This window comes from Hemicordylus capensis, chromosome 3 (genome assembly GCF_027244095.1).
Source record: "Hemicordylus capensis ecotype Gifberg chromosome 3, rHemCap1.1.pri, whole genome shotgun sequence".
NCBI classification, from domain to species: domain Eukaryota; kingdom Metazoa; phylum Chordata; class Lepidosauria; order Squamata; family Cordylidae; genus Hemicordylus; species Hemicordylus capensis.
This window is the reverse complement of record NC_069659.1, coordinates 107,856,318-107,881,208: the sequence shown is the minus strand read 5'-3', so window position 1 is coordinate 107,881,208 and position 24,891 is coordinate 107,856,318. Positions and strand designations below refer to the sequence as shown.

Genomic DNA, 24,891 nt, shown 5'->3' with positions numbered 1-24,891 from the left:
ACACAAAAGCATCACCAGCAGCAGAAAAGGTGGAAAACAGCACCCCCTTGAAATACATCACAGGCATATTGTGGATAAAGATCAATGTGAATACCAATGTGAATATCTATAACTGCATACTTTTTATGGGTTGGTGGATATATAGATATAGATATAGATATAGATATAGATATAGATATAGATATAGATATAGATATATAAATTTATACAATATTTCAGTTTTGCTATATTCCGAAGTAGATAATTGAATGTACCTGATGCATAGCCGGCCTGCTGTTGAGGCTAAGCGAGATGGCCACTTCTGTTGGAGAATCTGCAGATTGCCTGCTGGCTGCTGGCCTGGCCTGGCATCTTCCCCTTATATCATGGAGCAGCAAGTGCACCAGCCACCACCCCTAGCACCACTCTCAACAAAACCTCAACAAAAAGAGGTTCTCAAAAGTTATTATGGGGTTACACGGGTAATGGGGAGAGATCATGTAAGGCAAGGAGTTTCTGATGGGGAGGAAATTGGCATGTAGTGGCAGTGTTGGGAAGAAGGGGGAAAATACAGCCCTGAGGTGGTGCTGAAATTCATAGAGAATGTCTACAATATATCCCTATCTTGCTTATCTTCACATAGAGGAGTTCATAATAAAAATTAAGTGGAGAAACATAATTTTAATCTCGTAGCTCAGAAATAGAGATAGGCAATTGCAGTTCTTATTCAGCTTGACCTTTAATGTGCAGTCCTGTTGCTCATAGCAGGGTTATTTCCAGGTCATCTCAAATACTAAAGGGAAGTGGCAGAGAGAGAAGTTTGGGGGATGGCAATTTGAAGAGATTTCACCAGCTGCAGTGTCAAAACAAGGCTTACTTTATTATTGCCTTAATAAAGGCGATTGAATTCTGAGTACATAGTATTTGCCTGGAGCCTCAGACTGTGTACATGGAACATCCGATTTCCTCTTTGAAAGGTCTGTTTGCCTACACTTGCCAAATCACTGGCTCATTTTTCTTGTTCCTTATTTTTGTTGTTGTGACTTTAAATCACTGTATACTGAACAAATTACTAATCGCATCAAAGAACATAAAATATCACCAGTACATTAAACAGGTACAGTACAACATTTTTTTCCCAAGGTACCAGACTACCTTATGTCTGGGAAAGGAGAATATGTGCCGGTCAGCATTGTTCACCAGGGCTGGAATAATGGGCAATGGGATATTCTTTATTCCATTCTAAAACCCTGCTTTAGTCTCTCACTTCTCAAAAGCACCCTTTCCCTGTTAGTATTTACAGAGAGAAGCAGAGACTCTTCATTCCAGCTGTGGAAGATTTTTGCTATTTTGTTCACTAACTACACTTTAAAATCGGTCACATATGTGAATATGGAGTCTGCTCCTCCCACCATCCTTGTCATGTGAGATAAGAGCCACTGAATATACTTTGAAAGTTTTGATATGAGTCTGAAAGATATAATTTTGCTGGCCAGATCTCATAATGTTGTTTTGTTTATACCATGCTAGCTATTAATGTCTTTAATATTTAATATGCCCTTACCTTGAACGGCAGGCATTAATGACAGTGACACTTTTTTTTTAATTGTTAGATTTATATACCGCCTTTCATTAAAAACAGTCTCAAGGCGGTTGCCCTTGTTATCTCCCGCTTAGATTATTGTAATGCTCTCTAACTAGGGTTACCTTTGAGGAAGATCTGGAAGCTACAACAGGTCCAGAATGCAGCGGCTCACCTACTCATGGGTGCAAGAAAATATGACAGGGTAGCACCTCTCCTGCAGTCATTACACTGGTTGACTATTCACTGCTGAGTTCAATTTAAGGTCCTGGTTCTGACCTTCAAAGCCTTGCGGAGCTTGGCGCCTGTCTACTTTCAGACCCGCCTCTTCCATCCAGTTACATCCCGTCCAGTTAGATCATCTCAGATGGCCCTCTTGTCGGTCCCTGATTTCTGAGAGGTTCGGGGCTCTCGGGCCCGCTAAAGGGCCTTTTTGGTTGCTTCCCCACTTCTTTGGAACTCTCTTCCCCTCCAGATTCATTTAGCCCCTTCCTTACTGATTTTCAAATCTCTATTGAACACTTTTCTTTTTCACCAGGCTTTTGCCCTGTAGTTTATCTATTTGTTTTTTGTTAGTTACTTTAGTTTTTAATTTAGAATGTAATTTTTAATGTTGCCTTGTTTGCATGCTTTTGTGCACCACCTGGAGTCTTTGGAGTGGGCGGTATATTAAATGTTTCTAATAAATAAAAATAAATAATATATGTAACCTATATAAGTTAAATAAGTGGCCACAGTTACCCACATATGTGGCCACAATTATCCATGCCTTAATCGTGTCATGGCTGGATTACTGTAACATGCTCTATATGGGGCTGCCCTTGAAGAATATTTGGAAACTGCAGGTAGTGCGAAATGCTGCCACTAGGATTTTATCCAGAGCTGCCCACTGGAATAATATTACATCCATTTTGAAAGAGCTACACTGGTTGCCAGTTTCCCTCCAGGTCCAATTCAAGGTGCAGTATAAAATCTTCCATGGTTGGGCAAGGTGATTGAATGGGTGCTGGCTTCTCAGTTCCAGGCAGTTTTGGATGATGCAGACTATCTAGAATCATTTCAAACTGGCTTTTGTGTGGGCTAAGGGTTGAGATTGTCTTGGTCAGCCTGATGGATTATATCCAACTGGCTATTGACAGAGGGAGTGTGATTCTGCTGATCCTCTTGGATGTCTCTGTGGCTTTTGATACCATCGTCCATGGTATCCTTCTGGACCACCTGAGGGAGGTGGGATTGGGTGGCACTGTTTTACAGTGATTCTGCTCCTACCTCTCTGGTGGATTCCAGATGGTGTTGCTTGGATACTGTTTTTCTGCAATGTGAGAACTAAAGTGTAGAGATCCACAAGGCTCCATACTGTCTCCAATGCTTTTTAACATCTACATGAAACCGCTGGGAGAGATCATCAGGAGGTTTGGTGCAGGGTGCTATCAATATGCTGATGACACCTAGATCTATTTATTCATGCCGACCTCATCAGGAAATAGCATATCTTCCCTTAATGCCTGCCTAGAGGTGGTAATGGGCTGGATGAGGGATAACAAACTGAAGTTGAATCCGAATAAGATGGAGGTACTGACTGTGGTACTGAGGTACTGGTTGGGACCCAATGGATGGTTTAGATCTGCCTTTTCTCAATGGGGTTACAGTCCCCTGAAAGATCAGCTTGGCAGTGCTCCTTGACCCAAAGCTCTCTGTGGTGTCTCAGGTTGAAGCAGTGGCCGGGAGCGCTGTTTATCAGCTTCAGCTGATATGTCAGCTACACCCTTTTCTGGAGGTAAATGACTTAAAACAGTGGTACTTATGCTGGTAACCTCCGGGCTTGACTTCTGTAATGCACTCTAAGTAGGGCTGCTTTTGTACACAATTCAGAAACGACAATTGGTACAGAATGCAGCAGCCAGATTGGTCTTTGGGTTTACCTGAAGGGAACATATGAACTGTACTGGCTGCCGATATGTTTCTGGAAAAAACCCACAGTGTTGGTTATCACCTATAAAGCTTGGGCCCAATTGGGCTTTGAGGGCTTGGGCCCAGGGTTTTTAAGAGAGAACCTTCTTTGTCATGAAACCTGTCACCTGTTACAAACTTCTGAAGAGGTCCGGTTACAGTTGCCGCTGGCTTGTCTGGTGGTGACCCGGGACTGGACTTTTTCTGTGGCTGCCCCAGGGTTTTGGAATATGCTTCCTGTTGAAATAAGAGCGTCTCCTTCTCTGTTTGTTTTCAGGAAGACCCTCAAGACTCTCCTGTTCTCGCAGGCTTTTAATTAGAATTAATTTTAATAATTTGTTTTAATAACTGTTTATGTTATTGTGCGTATTGTTTTCTGGATTTTTATCTGTGACTTTTATATTGTTTTAAAACATTGTACACTGCCTCTCTCTCTCTCTCTCTCTCTCTCTCTCTATATATATATATATGAATGATGTATATATCGGGCAGGAGAAAAATATGATGAATGAATGAATGAACAATGAAATAAATAAATACAATTTGACAGACCCTTGAAATCTAGATGGCCAAACTCATAGGCTCCAGCTGTCATTTTACAGGGATAGTGCCTATGTTCTGAAATCTGTCCCTAATATATCAGTGTTCCTACTTTGTCCTTATTTTTGTCTTTTGAGGATGCCTTTTGCACATGAATTGCTAAACCAGTCATTCTTCAGTATTCAGCTTCCTCTCTAGAGTCTCTTTAGAAACTAAATCTCCAAATGGGGGGATGGATGCTCATGTCTACACTACCCTTGCATGCAAATAGGTGCACAACAGTCACCAACTATACAGTGTACAACGTGTGTGTGTGTGTGTGTGTGTGTGTGTGTGTGTGTGAATTAATAGGAGAAATCCAAATCTTGAATCGATTTGAATCAAATCTGGCACGATTCGATTTGGACCCAGATCTAGCCAATGGACTACAGGGCCATCTCCAAATCACCCGAATCAGCTAGATTTGGGTACAAATCAATTTGTACCTGAATCGATTCGCACATCCCTAGTAAATAGAGACATGCTAATGCAAATCTTGAATGAGAAAACTTTGGGTGAAATTGGGTGATAACAAATGTGTATTTGTTAATTAATTCCAATGCTTGATTTTATTGTATAACTTCTGTCTTATTGACTGCGTTATTTTTGTGATGACTACATTAATTTAACAAATATATATTTAAAAATCTTTCAACACTTCTGCTTCATAACAAAGAGAGAGAACTGGCAAAACACCAAAAGCTGGTCAGTCAAGCACATGTCTGCTGTAAAACAGATGCTTGTAGCCATTCTTAAGAAAGATCCCTATGCATTTATCAAGGTCTTAGAGATGCCAAAATTGCCACAATTCGCCCACATTGTGCCAGCAGTTAATTTATTTTATATATTTCCTTTTTACTTTGTCTCAGTTGAGATGTTGGCATTTCAACCTGAGCTAGTCAAAAGGCCAACTTGTTTATTTGCCAGTGCTGGTGCACAAGGGCTAAGTATTTTCTTATAGCTGTGGAAAATTCTGGATTCATATTTCATACTGTTAAAACAAATTTGGTAACAGAACATTATGTTGTCCAGATAAGCAATATTCACCTGATGAGGAAACAATCTCACTCAATTAGCTGTTGCCTTTTCATTTAGATCCATCTGTTGTAGTTGTATATTGTGCTAGAAAGGAAAATGAGCCTCTTGGCACAAACATTGCAATGCATATTATCTCAGAAGTTTTGTTCTTCTTTTGTGTAGGAATAGACAATGAAATTTATTGCCCTTGAATATTGCCTGTTGGCAGATTAGTGGTGGCTTACATTGTGCAGCACTATGGCAGTCTATTTTAAACTTTTGTTTCCAGCATGGAAGGTGATAAGTTTGACTTTCGAGACTTCTAAATATTGATTTCCCCCCCCTGTGCTTTAAAACTGAATGAGATATCTGTGATGAAAAGGGACATTATAAAAAAGAGCTAATTTTAGAGCTTGAGAATGAATTGAGGTGGAAGCGAGATCAATTCAGAACACAAGTTCTCTCTCAAGATAGATCACAGCGGAAATTTAAGCCCCAGAGAACAGACAAAAAGTTCACCTAGTTTGAGGTCACTGGGGAAGCTCACATTTAAGGAAAGGGTTTGCAACTCTAAAGCCGCATTCATTTTTCAAATGTCCCTTGACTGGCAAAACTTGTTGCTGAACTTGATCTGAGTTTCTTGCTGAATAAGGAAGAGTCTGGAAGAGACTAAAATGGATTCCCAGATAGAACGGAGTATTTTCGGCTCATTCATGGGCATATTGGACATGATCCAGCGATTCAGTCTTAATAAGCAAGCACAGCTCTCCCATTGTCAGCAACGTTAGAGAAAAGTACAGTGTCACGGAAGTTCTCTGCTATAGCTAATAATGGCAGCCACATGCATGAGCAGGCACTAGACCCTTGCCATTGTGTGCACTCAGTGGAGTAGCACTGTCACTTTTACTCATCACACTTGGGGAGACATTCCACTACTCTTTCATCACACAGAAATCAGGAAGAAGACAACCTTGCAGGCTTTCCCAATGTCTTACTCTCTTTAACAAAAGGCTGAGTATGTCACACTCCTTTGTGTGAAGGGCAAGCAGACACACGGATATACAGTCTCTGCATCTTGGTTCAGAGGACTGTTCGGATGAAATGATTTCAGGGGGTGGTACATTTTATAGAGTGTGAATAGACTGGTGGGAAATTGGAAAGGAAGGCATAAAAATAAAATGTTTTATTCACACTGCAGTGACTACATTTAATTTTTTTGGATCCTCTTGCTATTCAGCAATAAGGAAGTAATGATATCTTTCTGTATACACACAGAGGACATCTTCAGTAACCAAGACTAGCAGAGCAGAAGTCTGCACTGGCAAGAAATCCCTTTTGAAGAGTAATGGCTATGAATCATTCATTCTGGTCCCTTTTTAAGGGCTATTGAAGTCAGAGAGCATCCTTCAATTGACCTCAGTAGGCATAAGATCAATTGCTGTGTGTCTCTGCTTCATGTCTCCTTTAGAAAGGCTCTCAGGCTGAGACCTTGGACTGATATGCCCTGTAGGACATACCTCTTATGTGTTCTCTATCCTGGAAACACTTAAAGGAAAACACATTGTGCCATCTTCCATATGGGGAGAATTGCATTTATGTTGTTGTTTGGAAATATCTATGTCAGTTATCCACAGATATGGCTTGTCATACTCCCAGGGGACAAGGTGGACTCCTAGCCCTTATTAAACTCCAGAATAACTGGATAAGCACACAAAAAAGGTCAGCCTCAGGAACAGCCAGGAGAGGAAGTTAGTTTGTCACCTGAGACCAGCTCCAGGCTTGCTGCATTTAGCCGATTCCCTCTCCTAGAGAACTCCTGGCTCCCATACACACAAGCAGCCCTTCATCATCAGATGCCTTATCTTTAAATACCCTAGTGCAGAGCTGACAGGGCTTAAAGCCTAATTCCAGCTCCGCCCCCTTCCTCACCTTGCTTCCTGTTTCCTGCCCCACCCAACCTAGCTGTCTCCCTGTAGCTGTTTCTTGCAGTCCTTCCTGCCTTGCCCTCTCAACCCCACTGGGATCTGATCAGTCTAGACCCTTCTCATCCCTGCCACCCCTGAAGGGAAAAGCCCCACAGGAGGGATGCCGCACCCTTCTCCAGATTCTACAGGGCCACACAAGCAACCAGATAAAATAGCATCCCAACATGGCTCCAGTGAATACAGGTGGCCCTCTTATTCATGGGGGTTACGTTTCCACCAAATTTTCTGGTTAATGAAACTGCTAAGAAAGAAAACTGAACTGGTGAATTTTGGGGTTAGGTTGCTAAACACACTGAAGTGTGCTGAAAATAACAAGAAAAAACAGGGGGGAGAAGAAATAAGCACAACACCTTGCTCTCCAGCTATCTAACAATGCCTCCAAAACTTCCAAATCCTCCAATTTTTGTTCCTTTTTGAGAGGTTTTTGGGTTTGGGGGGGGTGGGGGGGTTGCAGCAAAGAACCACAAAATGGCTCAGGACTACAACATGGCAGCAGGAAATTATGTCAGAAGTCATTTCTGGCCACTCAAGAACCATGGATAGGCAAAAATAGCCTGATTTTTTGCCCTGAGAATAAAGAAACTAGGTCCCTGTGACCATATCCCTGCAGATATGCGAAACCACAGGTGTTGGGACTATGGGTAATGAGGGCCACCTGTATTATGGTTCTGGACACTTCAAGGAATTTATAACTGCAATTTCATAATTTATTGCAGGAGCACTTTCTATCAACTTCAGTTGATACAACAGCTGTGTCCATTCCTTGAAGATAATGATCTCAGAACTGTGGTGCACTCTCTGGTAACCTCTAGGTTTGACTACTGCAATGCGCTCTACATGGGGCTATCTTTGCATGTAGTTCAGAAACTTCAGTTGGTTCAAATTGCAGTGGCTAGATTGGTCTATGGGGTGTCTTGGAGAGACCATATTATGCCTGATTTAAAGAAATTGTATTGGCTGACAATCAGCTTCTGGGAAAAGTACAACGTGCTGTTAATTACCTTTAATGCCCTAAATGGCTCCGGACTGGGGTATCTGGGAGAGCGGCTCTTTCTGCGTGATCCCCACTGCACATTAAGATCATCGAGAGAGGTCGTCTCCATATACCGCGAGCTCGTCTTCTCTGTAGTCGCTCCTAGGCTGTGGAATGTGCTCCCTATAGACATTTGTGGTTTAACATTCTTAGCAACCTACAAAAGAGCCCTTTAGAAACATTGTTTTTAATCCAGGCTTTTAGTAATCTTTGAATGTTTTAAACTCTAAATTGCTCTTTAAATTTTTAATTGCTGTAATTTCTGAATGTTTCAAATGTGTTAATTCCTGTTTTAATAGCTGGTTTTATTTGTTTTTGTGAACCACCTGGAGCCTTTGGAGTCAGGCAATATGTAGATTAAGTAAATAAATAATCAAGTTTAATCAAATAAATAATAAATAATCGAGATTATATTGGGAAAACTGGTAACCATTAAATGATGGCACCAGAAAGAAATTAGGGGTTGGCACAGATGGGACAAATTGCATTCATGAGTGGGCCAGCTGTGTCCCACGTTAGCTTTTTGAAACAGAAATGGGGTGTAGATGGGGGGACACTACTTGTCTGGTGCAGTGATTTCCCCCTTGTCCCCCTGGAGCTGACCTTGTAACCATTTGCTCCTATGGCAATTTCTAGTGCTTACCAGTTTTAACTACTAGGCTATTATACAGAATGTTTTCATACCAATACATGTGATTCAGAGGGACTGTAGCTCAGTGGCAGAATATGTGCTTTGCATGCAGAAAGTTTCAAGATCAAACCCTGACTTCTTGAGTTTATTTTTAAAAGATCTCCATACCTTGGCTTGAGATGTTGCAGAGCTGTTGGCAGGCAGCATAGACCAGGTGTTATAAGATCAGACTCTCCTGATATTCAGACAAGCAGAAGCAACAATTGATAGTTTAATCCCATTGTCCTACAAAGGGCAGCATTTTTTTAGCCATGAAGATGATTCAGTAATTGGAAAGGATATGGTAGTGCTGCCATGGCCCTCAAAGAGCTGGTAAGGCCTAGGTGGGCCAACTCTATGATAAAGGATATGAAATATTTTTGCCAACTGGTTACAAAAAAAAGGAAAGTTCCTAAATATAAACTTAGTCATGATGATATAAAACAGCATGCATTGATATAGTTACAGTGGTTTCCCATATGCAAATCAAATCTTACACTCCAGCTCAAATCCTACATTCCAGATGTTAACAACTAACTGCTACATATTAAAAACATATAGTAAAATGGATGGCTCCATAGTAGTGCATAGATAAATTATCCAAATCTTGTGCTATCTTATTTTAAAATACTATTTATAGAAAAAATTATATCCTATTTTCCTACTCCAATGCAGAGCAAACATAAAAACAATAATAAACATTCAGATTAGCAACAAAACACATTCCAAAGTGGTAGATCACTACATAAAATCATTCCCAAAATGATGATGAATACAAAAAATCCCGAGAACAAAGCTGCATAACCTCAGTGCAGATCTAAAGGAGTATTGAAATCAAAACATCATTAAATGACTCTGGAATACCAACAAAGCAAAACAAATTTCTCATAGCAGGGGGAAATTCACATATTGGGTGCAATTCCAGAAAAGGTCCTCTCCTGTAGGCCTGCCAACTGAGCTTCCCTGAACTGTGGGATGTGCAGTCTTTCTCTGTTTTTGTGTCAATTTGCAGTTTGGGGCAATCCTAGAATACCACTCAAAATGGTTAAAAATGACAGTCCAGTTATTGACTCATTGTAAACCGCTTAGAGAGCTCCGGCTATAGAGCGGTATATAAATGTAAGTGCTATTGCTATTGCTATAGAACAAAAATGACAGCAAACATTATCCAGGCATGGTGGTCTTTCCTGACTACTTCCTGACTACATGCCAAAATGAGCCACAGAACCATCCATTTAAGAAACAAAAAGCCTCTGCACACAAGCAGCTTAACCCGGGCTAGGGCAAACCAATCTGGGTTGGGCTGCTTATGTGCAGCACTGGGTAGAGCCTGACCCTGGCGTTGCCCTCCTGCACAACCCAACGTTTAGCCCTGGCCTTTAGCCAAGGTTAAACTAAACAAACCTGAGGTTTGTTTAACCTTGGCAGGCAATCATAAAAACAATCACTGCCAGGTTGAAAGGCTTTCCCCTCAGCACGCCGCCATTTCCAGCAGTGAGCCGGTGTGGGGGCGGGGGGGGGGGAGGCAGTGACCACGCGGAGTGTGGTGGCTGCTCTACTCTGAGCAGCAGCTGTGCTCGTGGCATGGCAAAACCTAGGCTGCAGGAAGGGGGAAAGTCCTCCTGCTTCCGGATTCAGCCTTTGCTGTGCCGCCACGTGTGTGGGTGCGTGGTGCGGCGGAGTCACAGAAGGCCTCCACCCATCTGCCAGGAAAGGCAGGCAAGCTCTTGCCTTCCCAGCAGCCCTAGGGAGTGGCGGCCATTGCTCATGCGCACAACCTCCAAGTGTGTGTTTGCAGGTTGTTGCAGTTCTAGCACTTGCTAATGGAATAATGTAGTCAACAACAACCTGAAAATTTACAAGCCGGAGTGCATTTACAAGCCTTTAAGCCTGAATACATGGTGTGGGTTAGGGATGTGCATGAACCACAGTTTGAGCATCGGTTCGCATGGAGAGGGGAGCAGGAGCTTTAAGAAAGAGGAGAGCAGTTCCTTATGTGCTCTGTGCTGCCCCATGCAGCTGCCTGCTGCGGCAGTACTTGGCCCAATTATCTATGCATGTGTGGGCATCATGTGCGTGCTGGCGCTGTGCAGGTACTCAAACTGTGGTGCTGAAGCTGCGGTTTGTGCACAACCCCTAATAGTGGGGATGGGAATATACTGGATGGTAAAGGTAAAGTGTGCCATCAAGTTGATTTTGACTCCTGGTGCCCACAGAGCCCTGTGGTTTCTTTGGTAGAATACAGGAGGGGTTTACCATTGCCCCCTCCCATGCAGTATGAGATTATGCCTTTCAGCATCCTCCTATATTGCTGCTGCCTGATATAGTACCAGCGGGGATATGAACCAGCAACCTTTTGCTTGTTAGTCAAGCATTTGACTAAAATGCTGCTGTGCCACTTAAAGTGACTGACCATTCCCTAAACTAAATGTCCCTCTAGCCACAAGCCCTTCTCTTCATGTTAAGTGTTTGTTAGTGTGAGGACCAGAGGGAAAGTGTGGAATCACTTATAACCGCTGCCCACTGAGTTTGTAGTTTGCGCCTTCCCCTTGACACTACTATTTCAGTCAAGGTTCTGCCTTGAAGCTGGTAGTATGACAATGTTTATCTGCAGAGAACTAAGGGATTGTAGAGGATGTGGTTAGTTGGACATGTCAGTAACAAGACTTTGCTAGCCATTGCTCTCTGGTTCCCCTTCCTTGTGTTCACTGTCCAAGGTTAGTGAATATCTGAATAGCTCTACCCAAACATTGAGGATACTGTACTAAACTGTCATACAACAGGTTTTTGCCTAGAGCACAGGTTTACAGTTATTTTCAATAGGGATTTACTGCTTAACTGCTGAAAGGGTCAAGGGAGCTATGCAATAGCTCATGAATTATAGCAGTGTGAGCTATACCACTGTAATGATGAATCATGATACTTCATTGGCTTCAACTTTATTATTCTGTTGCTTAGTGAAGTATTTCTTTTTCCAGGAATACAGAAGAAATCCTGTCTCTGTACAAGTCAGGTAATCCAAGTCTTTAACAGCAGTGGCTGACATCCAGACTGAAGCCGAATTTGTATGTAATGTGAAACTGGAGTTACACGGGGAAGAGATTGGAACTCCATTACATCCGAATGCATGCAACCGCAGTTTAGCTGCAAAAGTAACCTGCAGTTCGCCTCACCAAACTCCAATTTGGATCTTTGGTTTGTGATAAGTGGGGATGTGCACAAGTTGCTTTTGCAGCTGTGGGCGGGCGGGTGGGTGTCAGCACATGTCCTTTTGAAGAGCGAGCACCACACCAGGAAAAGTGGTGGGGCAGTAGAGGAGCAGGTAAAGTCCTGCATACCTGCTTTTAAAAGGAACTGACTCCCACCCCAATGAACCAGCTTGAATGCTGGCTCCCTAACCGATTTGGCACTTCCCTAAAGAGGTGCCGAACAGGTTCAGGCACATCCCTAGAAGTAAGGTTCGCTGATGAAACCTTTGGATTGGCCGCCGAAGCATTACGTCTGAACACAGAAGGTGCCATAACTACAATTCCAAGCAATTTTTGAAACTGCAGTCATAGAGGCAGTGGCGCAGACCCACACAGGATCACACCCATTCTACATCTGCAGCACTTCTTGCCAGCCATCTCTCTGAGCACTAGCCTCACCCCTATTGTCTCTGATGCACCAATACAGTTGCCCGGCACCCTGTCACATCCCAAGCTTGTCAGCCTGTCAAGTGGCAAAGTCACAGAAAGTCATCCCCCCCTTCCCACTCTGTCCCTTGCTCCCCCCCTCTTTGCAACCAGGAGGGAAAGGGGACAGGATGACAGGACAGACACTAATGCTTCACTCCCCGAGAATAAAGCAACAATGCTATATGTTCACAAACACTCCAAGCGGCAACATAAGCAGGGCATGCCATTAGAGCACTGGGATAGAAACATATGGTTGGGAGGGTACCCGGGGTCAGGCTTAAAATATAGCCCCAACCAGGGATTCTTGAATGGCCAATGTCTATTTTTTGCACAAAAAAGTTGGAGGTACCTGTACGGTCCCCAGGCTTACTCAAGAGAAGCGCCGGGCAGCAGGATCAGCATTGCCATCACTTAGAAGAGAGATTCTTCATGTGTGATGGTGAGGGATGCTGATCCCAAGTGGACTGCTCACTCATGTGAGTGTAAGGCTATGGGGACAGCCCCCTCACAACTCATGAGAAGAACTGTGTGAAGACTTGGGGTGTCAGGCAGAATCACTAATAATGCATGATGACAAATCAACCCCTTCTCCGATGGACCACTCTCTCATGAGAATGTCAAGCCATGGTAGCTCTATATCAAACCAGATTGCTATATACAGCAAAGCCAGCATAGTACCCCCAAAACTGCTCTCCTTGTCTTAGTGACTGCCACCAAGTAGCTGTCAAACCATGCCTCCTGCCAGCCTCTCCACCCATGTGGAAATGTGCATCCTTACTAGTGCACTGAAATGGCAACCCCTCTTTCCCGAGGTTGCTGTAAATTGGGGCTCCCCTCTCCCACAATTCCCCATGGCGGCAGATCTGCAGGCAGTGCAACACTGGCCCTAATCTAGGGATTTTGTATGGGGGCACCATAACCACACCTGGTGTTCCCCCAGTCCACACATGTGGCTAGGCTCTGACACATGGACTGTCACAATCTCCTTGGGGTCCATGCAAGGTTTCCCAGGGGATGAGAGGTTTTCGGTGCAAAAGTGCTATCATGAACCAGAGAGAGTGGGACCCAACGCAAGTGGGTCCCCACACTTTGTTAGATTACATCTAACCCTTTGTTAGATTAGATCAACTCATCAGCATGCAGTACGATGAAAGTCTGAGGGTGTTTGACACTATGGTCCTCCCCAGTAGACCGGCCCTCTCATATGAGTGCTAGCCCGCGGGGCAGGCGGGGGCGTAACTACCATTAGGCAAGGGGAGGCGGCTTCCTGGGGGCCCCCACGCCTCGAGGGGGCCCCCAAAGGCAAGTCAAATGTGAAGTGAGTGTGTGGGTATCAGCGAGGGGCCCATTTTAAAATTTTGTCTCTGGGCCCACTCCAGCCTCGTTATGCCCCTGGGGGCAGGAGTGGTTTGGTTGGCATGGACTGCTTTGTAGGGGTGAGCCCTTGCAAGAGCATCCAAGTCATGGTGGGACAGACTCCCCCCTCCCACCGGATCTTTTGCCTTCCCTCTTATATATATATTCTCTCCTAGGAAGTCAACATCTTCCCTTCCATTCCCTTCCCTTCCTTTCCCTTCCCTTCCCTGAGTAACAGGAAAATAGTGCCCCCTAAGCCCCCCACCCACTTTATACTTGTTATGGTGCTTTTAAGAGGCAAGTGGTGTAATGTTAGAAGAACACTGCAATGGCATAGCATGAGATTTAAAGGGATTTAAATGCCCTTCCCTGATGAGGGCGGTTAAACCATTCCAAAAAGGCATGATCACATTTGCAACATCCCCTTCTTGATCGTAGCCAATTACAGCTGCTCTGGTGACATGCTGATGCTTTCCCCACAGTCTGGTGATGTAAGTGCCACAGAGATTGCTGGGATTGGCCTCGGCTGACCAGGAAGCGAGAGGAGCTCCCCTCTCCTTCACTGTGGTTTGTGATGTGGTTTATGGTTTGAAACTTAAACCGTGGGTTCATCAACCTCCGGTTGTGCATATTACATGTGCATGTGGCCTAAGTTACGCAATAGTATAACCCAAGAGTTACTCTAAAGGACTACTTAATTTCAATAGGATTTACGCTGAGTAATTTAGTCAGGATGTCAGCCAGTGTCTGATGTTAGTTGAGTCTCATATTTCTTAGCTATCACTTAACCTTTTTCATGCTGAAAAACACTTAAATTTTTAAAAAGGGGGGGGCACACTGCCCTCCCAGACAAACCTATTTCTTTTGCAGCCACAAAACATTTTAAACTTATTTTCACTTCCTTGCTCCTCTTTATTATTATATAAACTTTATTTTTTTCCCTCCTGGAACTGATTTGCCCCATAATGCACCAGTAAGGACACAGCCTCCATGTATAAGAGAGCAAGTTGGCACCAAAAGCAGGGAATTTAAACCCTCTGATTTTGGAGTAGACAGAGGGCAGATCAGCATGGCACATTGGTCAGTGTCCCACAGCACAATATTGTGACTCTTTCTGTTCTTTAGCTATGGATTCTTATTTGGATCTATCTACATGGCATTTATTTCAACATCAACACAGATTACAATGGAAGATGTTATGGGGCATTTACATGATATTAAACACAATTCATCATTTCTCAGTATTTTCTCTCCATCTCCAGACAATAAATGAAAAACCTGCCCCTTTTCAAGTCAGAATAAAAATAGTATTGTAAAACCAGGCATTTTTAATGGATTGTCAGCAGATGGACAGCAGATGGCACTAAGAAATTATGCAACGTGTTTAAACGTTGTGTAAACACCTCGTAGAATCTCTTGTTGCAATTTGTGTTCATGTTGGAACCGCTGTCTAGATAGACCCATTAGATGATTTTTTTTTTTTGGTCTTTTGTACTTCGTACCATCTTCTCCAAAATATTTGTTGTTGTTTTAATTTACAGGATGCATTATCCCTTGCCTTTTCTTATTCCATAGATAGACCATAGACTGTGTTGGGGTGGGGGGAATGATTGGCTTTTAGCACCTTGTAATACAGACACAGCATGTAGAGCATAGTTGTGGGTTTCAGGGTCAAAGGAAAAATCATTTTTGACATCATCAACCCTTTTTAACAAAACAAGAATGCAATATGGTTGAGAAATTGAAGGTCATTGCTCAAGAAAATTCTACTGGCAATGCATCCAAACATTAAGGACTGCTAAAATTTGTATTCTGAACTAGGGAATTACATACTTCAGCAACATTGCTACTTACAACCATATCAGCTCTTGTAGTTACAGGCTGGATTCTAAAAAGCTATTTTAAGCTTGCCCAAAGGCTTCCTTGCGCCCAGTGGAAACTTTGCGTTTGAACAGCCAACCTCCACAGGATATCTTAAACTGCATTTCAAACCCCCATCAGTATTGGAAATAGGTTGTTACTCATCACAGGCGATTTGCTGTTAGGGAGAACATGGTTATGTAGGCACACCAAATTAGTTTCCCAGGTCTTTGGATCTTGGCCACTGTATTTCATTTTAAAAGTGGATTGAGTCATCACTGGTGTAAATGCTGCATTGAAAACAGCATTTTAATCTCCGGTGAGCCAATAGCTTTCTTTTGCACATGCATTTTCTTTTCTGTGGAGTAGAACTGCTAATGTGTTTCGAACAGAGGTATAAATAGAACTTGGCAATTATACAATATCATATGAAATCACATTCAGCTAGGCTCTCCAGTCACCTATTTTCTTATGGAAGAGGAAAAAAACAAACTTATTTGTTTGAAATAACTCTATTTTTGAAACCAAACATTTTATCTTTGAAGCAAGTAACTAATAATAGAGTGAAAACTCCTAGCTTGAATTTGCAACTCAAAATTCAAATGTATACTTCCCTCTTTTAGAACTTTGGTTGAAGAGTAGTATATAAATATTATCATTATTCGTCGTAGTAATTAAAAACTTGTAAGAATGTAACTAAGAAGTTTGTATGTGCACCCCCTGAATGACACCCCCATTTTTTTTACCTCAGAATTTGGATCAGCTCTGGTCAAGACAGAGAGCCAGTTTGGATTGTTTAAACTGTGGTCAAAGCTGCATAATACCGTTAGTATTCTGATGGTGGAACAGAGATCCCCTTTCCCCTCTTCCTTTTTCTCCACAGATGATGGGCCATAATTTGTACCAGCCCATATTGTCATTCCAATAGGTCTTCTGGGTGGGGTGGGGAATGGCTGAGAAAGTTATCAGAATTTCTCAGCCTTTTCTCCTAAAAAGCAGCAGAGATTGTTCCCCCCATTTTTTCCACTTGAAAATTTGGTGGAGGGAGCCAAATTGTCCCCCAGAATGGAAAGGGGCTTTCAGTTCACCTCTAAAGAAGAGCAACCAACTGCTCTGAGTCAATAAGAGAGTTTTATTCTGACGTAGCACCAAGATAGCCTTGCACATATAATGCCTCAGAAACTAAATTAAGGGGTTTTTCCCCTTAGTCATGTGGGAACAATTTTTTACTTAGGTGACCAGGCAAGTAGCTATTTACATACATGCAACAGAACCTTTATGAGTTCTTGTTAGCATTGCTTCCTGCAAGTAATTGTCATTCCTATATGACTATAATTTGGAAAGAACTTCCTGATCAGGCCTCAACAAAAGTAGTCCATCGTCCACAAAGAGAGGATTTTTTAAAAAGGAAAAACAAAGCACTTACTTAACTTCCCTCTTCTTAAAGTGCTCAGTGTGAGTAAAGAGAGTCTATGCTGCTAAGGAATTTATTCCCACTTCCACTGAAACAAAAATAAATGATAATGCTGTTTGGATGCTCTGTGGATAGGCATAAACGAATATGAACTGACAATGTATTTCTCTTCTGCCATTTTTTCCCCTTAGAAGTTTGGCCTGAGGAGTTTAGACTGAATGGTTACCTAGAGCACCATAATTTTCCAGTTATCAGCCAGGATAGTGATGGTTAAACCTGCAAAATATTCATTTTAATGTTCCAGTGACTGTATTTTACCCAAATAGAAGATGACTCTGCATTTAAGATGACCCCCTTAAAATAATATGATTCAAATATAGGGTATACTATTTATCTAAAAGGAAGAGGACCCTGAATTTAAGATCACCCCCTCCCCATTTCTAACATTAAACAATACAGAAAAAAACCCCTAGGATTCGGGTAAATACAGTAATGGGATTCATTGTCCAATTATTTTGTATGTCTCTTTGCCTTTAATACTTATTGAAAATCTTGTTCTGAAGATTATGACAGAGACTTTATGAGGTGTTTTGATACTTGCTCATTTTGCCAATGGGGAAGAAAAACTCTCTGCACATATGATCATGTGGGGTGCTGACACAATAGCTTAATAGCGTCTCATGATTTTTTAAAAAATGAATGCAGAAATCTCTGAATAATATCAATAAGAATAAGAACAATGAGAATAAGTGGGATACTTCAAGAATATAGAATAACAACATAGAATTTCTCCATTAAAATATTTCATTAAGCACAATCCATATCAAGGAACTTTGCTGTCTCCCCTTTTTTGCCCTTTTCATAACCTGTCATGTATTATATACAAAATAACTGCAAATTACAACCACAGGTTTTCCTGGTTTGAAGAATTTGTAAGTTTATATATTACTTTTTTAAAAATGCCTCATGATTCCTTAAAACACTAAGGCCCAATTCTCATGAACAGTTTTGACATATATATACGAAAGACCTGTCTTGTACTCCACAGAGAGGCCCTTTGTTGAGAGGGTTTTATCAGTGGGGGTGGAAATTAAAATTATGAGTAAAACCATTAGGGTGTTTCTGTTCAAAGTGAGACTAGTTAACCTCTTAGGAGGCTTTCTCCAAAACACAGAGTGCAATCCTGTGTGCTCTTACATGGGAGTAAGTCCCATTGAAATTAGTGGGACTTTGTAGACATTCATTGGGATCATACTGCTATGTTTTTCACATCAGAAAATCATATTCACTTTCCTTTCTTTAGCATCACAACAGTAAAAGTTGGACACAATATCTATTTTGTATCTCATTCACTAGCTTGAACAAGCCATAGTCCATAGTAAATGCATTTTAGATGTGCGGAATCTGCCTACTGCCTAATCCCCAATCAGAAAGCATGCCTTCATCCCCACCTCCAATGTCAACATTCTTCTAACCCCCTCTGGAGGATGGCTAAGGATCATGGCTGGTGCAACTCCAGATGGAAGTTGCTGACATTGCTCTTGTAATAATAATTGTTCCCAGCCTATCTATTAAAAACTACTATATGTGGCTCTTGAACTGGATTTTTTTGTTTTGTTGCCTTATATCTAGCTCTGTCTGATCTGTGACTTTTAGTCCTAGAAGTGTTTTCTTTTGCTTATATGACAATTTTGAGATTCTCATTTATATATATGAGCAGATGTGTCCTAATATTCAGGAACCTAGGGTATGGTTTATTCTGCTCTTGGCTGTAGAACATAGTGGTGTGCATGGAACTGCTCTGGGTGCCTTGGTTCAAGTTCGCAGCCTGGATTAGGCTGTGCGTGAGGACAGCCTCACTGTATTTGCTTCGGTCCATCATTAGCCAGTTGTCCTGTGGGGTTGTGTGAGCAGTTGGTTGTGTAACTGTAGCTGCAATCTTGTGCAGAGCTTTAGGATTCTGCCAGTTGTAGATGGAAGCCCATTGGCTCCAATGAACTCATCACATGCTCCACCTGGCAAGTACAACTTGGTGTCATTTCTTACAGTGCTTGCAAGTGTGTTTTTTGGTAGTTGAATCACCTTGAATTGACCACAAGTAGGTATATACTGCTTGCTGCTAAACTCAATCAGTTCTAGTGCCATAGGTTCTTTACAGTTCTGACTTTGGAACATTGTCACAGTTTTGGACCATTTCCTCAATCTGGAAATTCAGGTTATATGAGTACATTGTATCATCCTTTGCCCATAATTTTCAGGGGACCATTCCATGAATCCTGTAGAGCATATCTGGGCACATCTCATTTGAACACCACAGAACCTTATGTAATAAATCACCTCTGTCTTTCCAGAAACCCTTGATTGTTTAGGAAGCCTGGTTTTTTGTTTCTTTGTTTTATGGCAAAAGCCATCTTGTCCATGTAGCAGCAGCCATTGTGGCATAATTTTAGAACAGATGCTCTGTGCCCCCAATGTACAGGGGTCAGGGCATCTGGGAATTCTAAAATGGTGCTGCTGTGGGTGGTGGCATGAAAAGCAAGCCAGCATCGCTACTGCCACCCAATAATCCTGACCAAATGTGGGGAACTTACCGGGTAACAGCAACATTGGCCATTGCTGTCCAATAAGCTTGCCAGGCTAGAAGGCACAGAGGGCAGCCTCAAAACCTCAAGGGCCCCACCAAAATCTCATGTTCACCCTGTGTAGATTCTACTGCCATGAAATTTTGTTAGGTAGTGACTATAGGGACTTCAGTCCTAATACTGGTAGAGCAGATTATAACACCTTTGGTTTAAAATGAGAGTTAAGATACTTTACATTTTCACTCATACTCTTAAAAAAAATGGAAATTGCAAGAAGTTGCCTATCTGAACTTCCGTATCCTATAATCTGTACAGTCTGATATATAATGATGGCTTTAGGAATGAGGCTCCATGCACCCACATTTTGCCTTGGACTTTCAGTTGGACATTGGGCTGTGGAGAGATGAATCCAGGCAGACCTTTAACATCTCAAATCAAGGCAATGTGTGGGTGACCTGAGTGCACACACAGGCACATACACAGGCATGCACATATGTGTGTGTGCACACACACACACCCCTCACTTGTCCTGGCCCCGGCAAGCTGGCATTTCCTGCTGGCTTCCCTGGCCCCAGGGCTCAGATGGCCTCCACGCATGTGCAGAGTCTTCACATGCACAGAGGCTGACAGAGGCCGGGGAAGCCAACAGGGAATGCTTGCTTTCCAGGATGGGGGGTGGGGCAAGGCACATGACAGAACAGGACGGGGGCACACGCCAGAATGGAGTAGCATTCCCTGCTGCCTGTTGTGCTACCTGTGCTCAGATGGCCTCTGTACATGTGCGGAGTCCGCACATACATGGAGGCCATCTGAGCCCTGGGGGCAGAGGCCAGTGCAGCTGACAGGGAACACTGGTTTACCAATGCCAGGGACTGGAGTGAGGCACATGTCCAAAGGGGTAAGGGGTGCATGCCAGAATGGAGTGGCAGACAGCAGTGAGTGGCAGACAGCAGGCATGAGTGGTGGCAGCAGGGTCGGGGCAGCGGGAGTGGCAGAGCAGTGAGTCAGCTGCCATGCTTATTGTGGGCAGCACAATGGGCACTGTAACCGCAAACTTACTACTTCACAGATTCTGTTAGCACTGAAAATGCACTTTTTCTGCCTCTTAAAACCCAACTTTGAGGATCAATTGTAAAATAACAAGCAATTGGGTCCCAGGAGGATATACAAAAGGTACTTTTTGGCATACAGTCTAAAGGCTGAAACTCTGCAAAGAGATTACAAAATCATTTAAATTGCACTTCCTCAGCCTGAAAAAATGTTGCCAACTCTTTAAACCTCTGTTCAAACAAGAAAAACTTTAAACTGCTCTAAGTCATTTTCAAATCTATTTTCACTAAATTTGCAGAAGAGGTATCTCTTGTCACCTAGTGAATATGTGCTGATAGCTAGACAGATCAGAAAAATTGTTTTGATTTTATATAAGCAATAGAATGTTGCAGGCCTATAATGATGGAATCCTGAAAACGCCCTCCAGCTTAACTACACTGGCACAATAGTGCCAGTATAATATACAAATCATAGATCCAGAGAGTGGCTTTCTTCGTGTTTGTATTAGACTATTTTGGAGAAGGTGACCTCCATATCTTACTGATATGAGTGATGTTATTTTATATCCTGTTCTCTTGCATTCCCTGTCAAGAATATAGTTTACCTGTGGTCCAATGTCAGCCTCAAACTTTATTGATGTTTCCTTTATCCTATATCATTGGAGAGAAATGGTTTACCTATTCTAAAATGGTTGTCACGCAAGAATAGTGTTGCATCCAAGTCACTGGTTTGTTTGAGTTGAAAATATTTCTCCACTGTGTACTGTTTGTACAGCATGCTCTTGCAAAGTGGGGTTTGCATCGCACCACTTCATGATACCTTAACTAGTGCTGTGGATTCCTCTTTGCCTTGCATGCACATTTGTTCTGCACAGGAAGGTTTTGTCAGTTTACTGTGCTGTTTGTGGATGTTAGTCTGTTGCATCGTTTCCCTCTTTATTTTATAATGCTCACATCCTGGGGACCTAGAAAGCTTTTTGGATGTTTCATAAGGTCTGTGCATCTTGATATCCTAATCTAAAGTTTAATACATACTCCATTTTATTGTTTGGAGTTTCAGTTAGATCCCATAAGATTCTTATCCTTGAGCATATCATCCTTATCTGTAAAGTAATATTACTTTATTAATAACTGCAGTTTTGTTATCCTCTGATCAATTGTTTCAATTGGGCCTTGGTCTCTTTAGTAGGAAAGCTTTCTCTGTATAATGTATTTCTCTTTGGGCTGTAGTAGGCCCCAAATAATAGAAACAATCTATCTGTCTTTTTGCTTCAGTAATCTTTTCACTGGAGACCCATGCTCTGAAGATATCCTGGCCATTTGGACTAATGCATATTAAAAAGTAAGGAGCTTTTTGAACTACAGATTACTTATCTGACTTTGGTTGTACTTAAGGGGACAGTACACAATTAATTACCTGAATTGATTGATTGATTGATGGAGTGCCGTCAGGTCGGTGTCGACTCAGCAACCACATAGGTAGATTCTCTCCAGGTCTTCAGCTTGGCGTTTAAGGTCTCTCAGTGGTGCATTCATTGCTGTCATAATTGAGTCCATCCACCTTGCTGCTGGTCATCCTCTTCTTCTCTTTCCTTCAGCTTTTACCAGCATTATGGACTTCTCAAGGGAGCTGGGTCTTCACATAATGTGTCCAAAGTATGACAGTTTGAGCCTGGTCATCTGTGCCTCAAGTGGGAATTCTGGATTGATTTGTTCTGTGATCCATTTGTTTGTTTTCCTGGCTGTCCATGGTATCTTCAAAAGTCTTCTCCAGCAACAAAGTTCAAAAGCATCAATACTTTTTCTATCTTGCTTCTTCAAAGTCCAGAGAAGCTGCTCGTGAGAGCGTCATGGGAAAAACCGTTGGCTGAATGATTCTAATCTTTGTAGGTAATAGACATGCCATGGAATCTAAATATTCTTTCCAAGGACTTCATTACAATCTTACCAAATGCTAGTCTGCAGCATATTTCTTGACTGCTGGATCCTTAACTGTTGACAGTCGATCCTAAAAGGCAGAAACTATCCACCACTTCAATGTCTTCATTATCAATTCTGAAGCTGGTTGCTGTACCCGTTGTCATTAGCTTAATCTTCTTTACGTTTAGTCGTAGTCCCATTTTTTCACTGTGCTCCTTGACTTTCATTAGAGCTTGCAGATCATCAGCATTCTCAGCTATCAGAGTGGTGTCATCAGTGTAGTGCAGGTTATTGATGTTTCTTCCTCCAACTTTAAAACCACGCTCATCTTTTTCCATTCCAGCTTCTCCCAGTATATGTTTAGCATATAAGTTGAATAAATACGGAGAAATTACCTGCATGCTACACATTGATTCCTAGAGTGTTTGTAAGTCTTTTGAAATACAAAACCAGGAACAGCTTAATGAATACACCCCATTTAAGCAGGTTTCTTTTTAAAAAAATAAATAAAAATAAACATAACATATAGAATGCCCAAAGTTGAATGGACACTGCAATCAACTTCAGGCAATAGAAGAATGTTTTGAAGCCAGTTTTGCTTGGTTTCCCCCGCTCTTGTCCTTTGTTGGGCTCTCTGAAGGCTTTTTCCACCATACCACATGACCTTGGCATATGTTTGCTTTTTGCTATTTTGATACAATAGACTGAATGCATAAATAGCTTATGTCCCTTTGAAAGCTTGACTTTAAGGAGGGTTTCACAATCGGTGAGACTCACCCAGAATGGGTTTGTAGGGGAAAGCGGGCTTAGCCCGCTCTCCCCACAGATGACCAGAGGGGAAACCCTCGGCAGCTGGATCAGCTGCCCACACAACTGCTGGCTCTGTCACGGAGCCGGCAGGAGCTTGGGAGTTCGGGGGCTGTGCAGCCCCCAGAAGTTCCAGCATGCTCTGTGTGAGCACGCAGAGCATGCTGGAGAGACCCCTGAGCCGGAAGGCTACTTTTTAGCCTCCTAGTTGGGGGTCTCCTGGTGAGTTGCCACAGCGCAACACACAGCGCAACACACGTGGCAACACACAATCCAGAAACCCCGGTTAGCGTTGTGCTCGCTCTGCTAACCTGGGCTAAGGGGAGGGCTTCACAAGTGGGTACCCAGCCTTGAGGCAACCGGTCTTACCTGCGAGCCCTGGTGGTTCTCACGTTCTGCTAAAATCGGGCTAGGCTCCCCTAGCCCAATTCTAGCCAATTGTGAGAATAGCTCCTGAGGCAAATAGTGTGTCATACACAGTACATATACACGGAAACCAAGCAAATCTTAATGATATTCTTTTACCTTTCCTATAACTCCTTGCAGGTTTTTTGAGCGGAACCCTCCAATTCACCTTCAGTTTTTCATTCAGGCAATATTCAGGGTAACTCTATTTTTATTTTTGTTTTAATTGCCAGCATTCTGACACTTGTGCATTGTCTTTTCAAAGCCACCATTATGTTCTTGCCTGCCTCTTTATGATCTTAACTTATTTTACAAGTCAGATTCTGCTTCTGGCTGCTAGACTGAATGCATAAATAGCTTATGTCCCTTTGAAAGCTTAACTTTAAGGAGGGTTTGGGTTTTGTTTCTTTGTTTTTGCATCCTTTGTGTGTTGTTCTAGGATACCTGTGAGTGATGCAGTTTCTCTGTGTTTTTGGTATTTCCATGAAAATTAGATTGTTTCTGAAATACAATATCTGCACAGCCTGGAGTGACCAAAAAAAAAAAAAAAGCCTTTTATGAAATTTCTGGACAAATGCTTATTGAGCTAAATTAAGGCTTTCTGAAGCTATGGGGAGCTGCAGGCTGCTGCACGTGCATAATCCAGGAAGCAGGGAGACATTATGCCTGGAAAGAATATAATCATGCCTGCAGGGCTGCTGGAGGAATTGGCCACTGTGCGGTAGCTATTGCTGCTTCCCTGTGAAACCCTGTCAGCAGCTGGCATGTCCTTGCCACACCTCGATGTTTCTATTGAGAGTGATGAGCTCTAGAAGACCTCCCTATGCCAATTACCTAGGCTGCTCAGTTTCTTGCTAGAAGCTATGTTATGACTGCAACTACTGCCAGAGGGAGAAGGGCCTCATTATTCCCTCTCCCCCTTTCTTACTGTGTGAGGATAGCCTAACAGAATTAGGTTATTAAATTTATTTCTGCCCTGTAAAGGTTTGTCCAAATCTGGTCTGCATGTTTATTTTCAGCCTTGTC

The 24,891-nt window shown here is 42.5% G+C and overlaps 1 protein-coding gene across 4 annotated transcripts in view; it reads left to right on the top strand.

Moving 5' to 3' along the window:
• Nucleotides 1–24,891, top strand: part of IL1RAPL1 (interleukin 1 receptor accessory protein like 1) — a 1,164,933-nt gene that overhangs the window by 34,080 nt on the left and 1,105,962 nt on the right. For 2 of the 4 annotated variants that reach the window (XM_053311513.1, XM_053311511.1), the window contains exon 2: nt 11,774–11,808. The exons of the other annotated variants lie outside the window; for them this stretch is intronic. The gene's annotated coding sequence lies outside the window, so the exon portion shown is untranslated. The remainder of the gene's footprint in view (nt 1–11,773; nt 11,809–24,891) is intronic. 4 annotated transcript variants of the gene reach the window in all.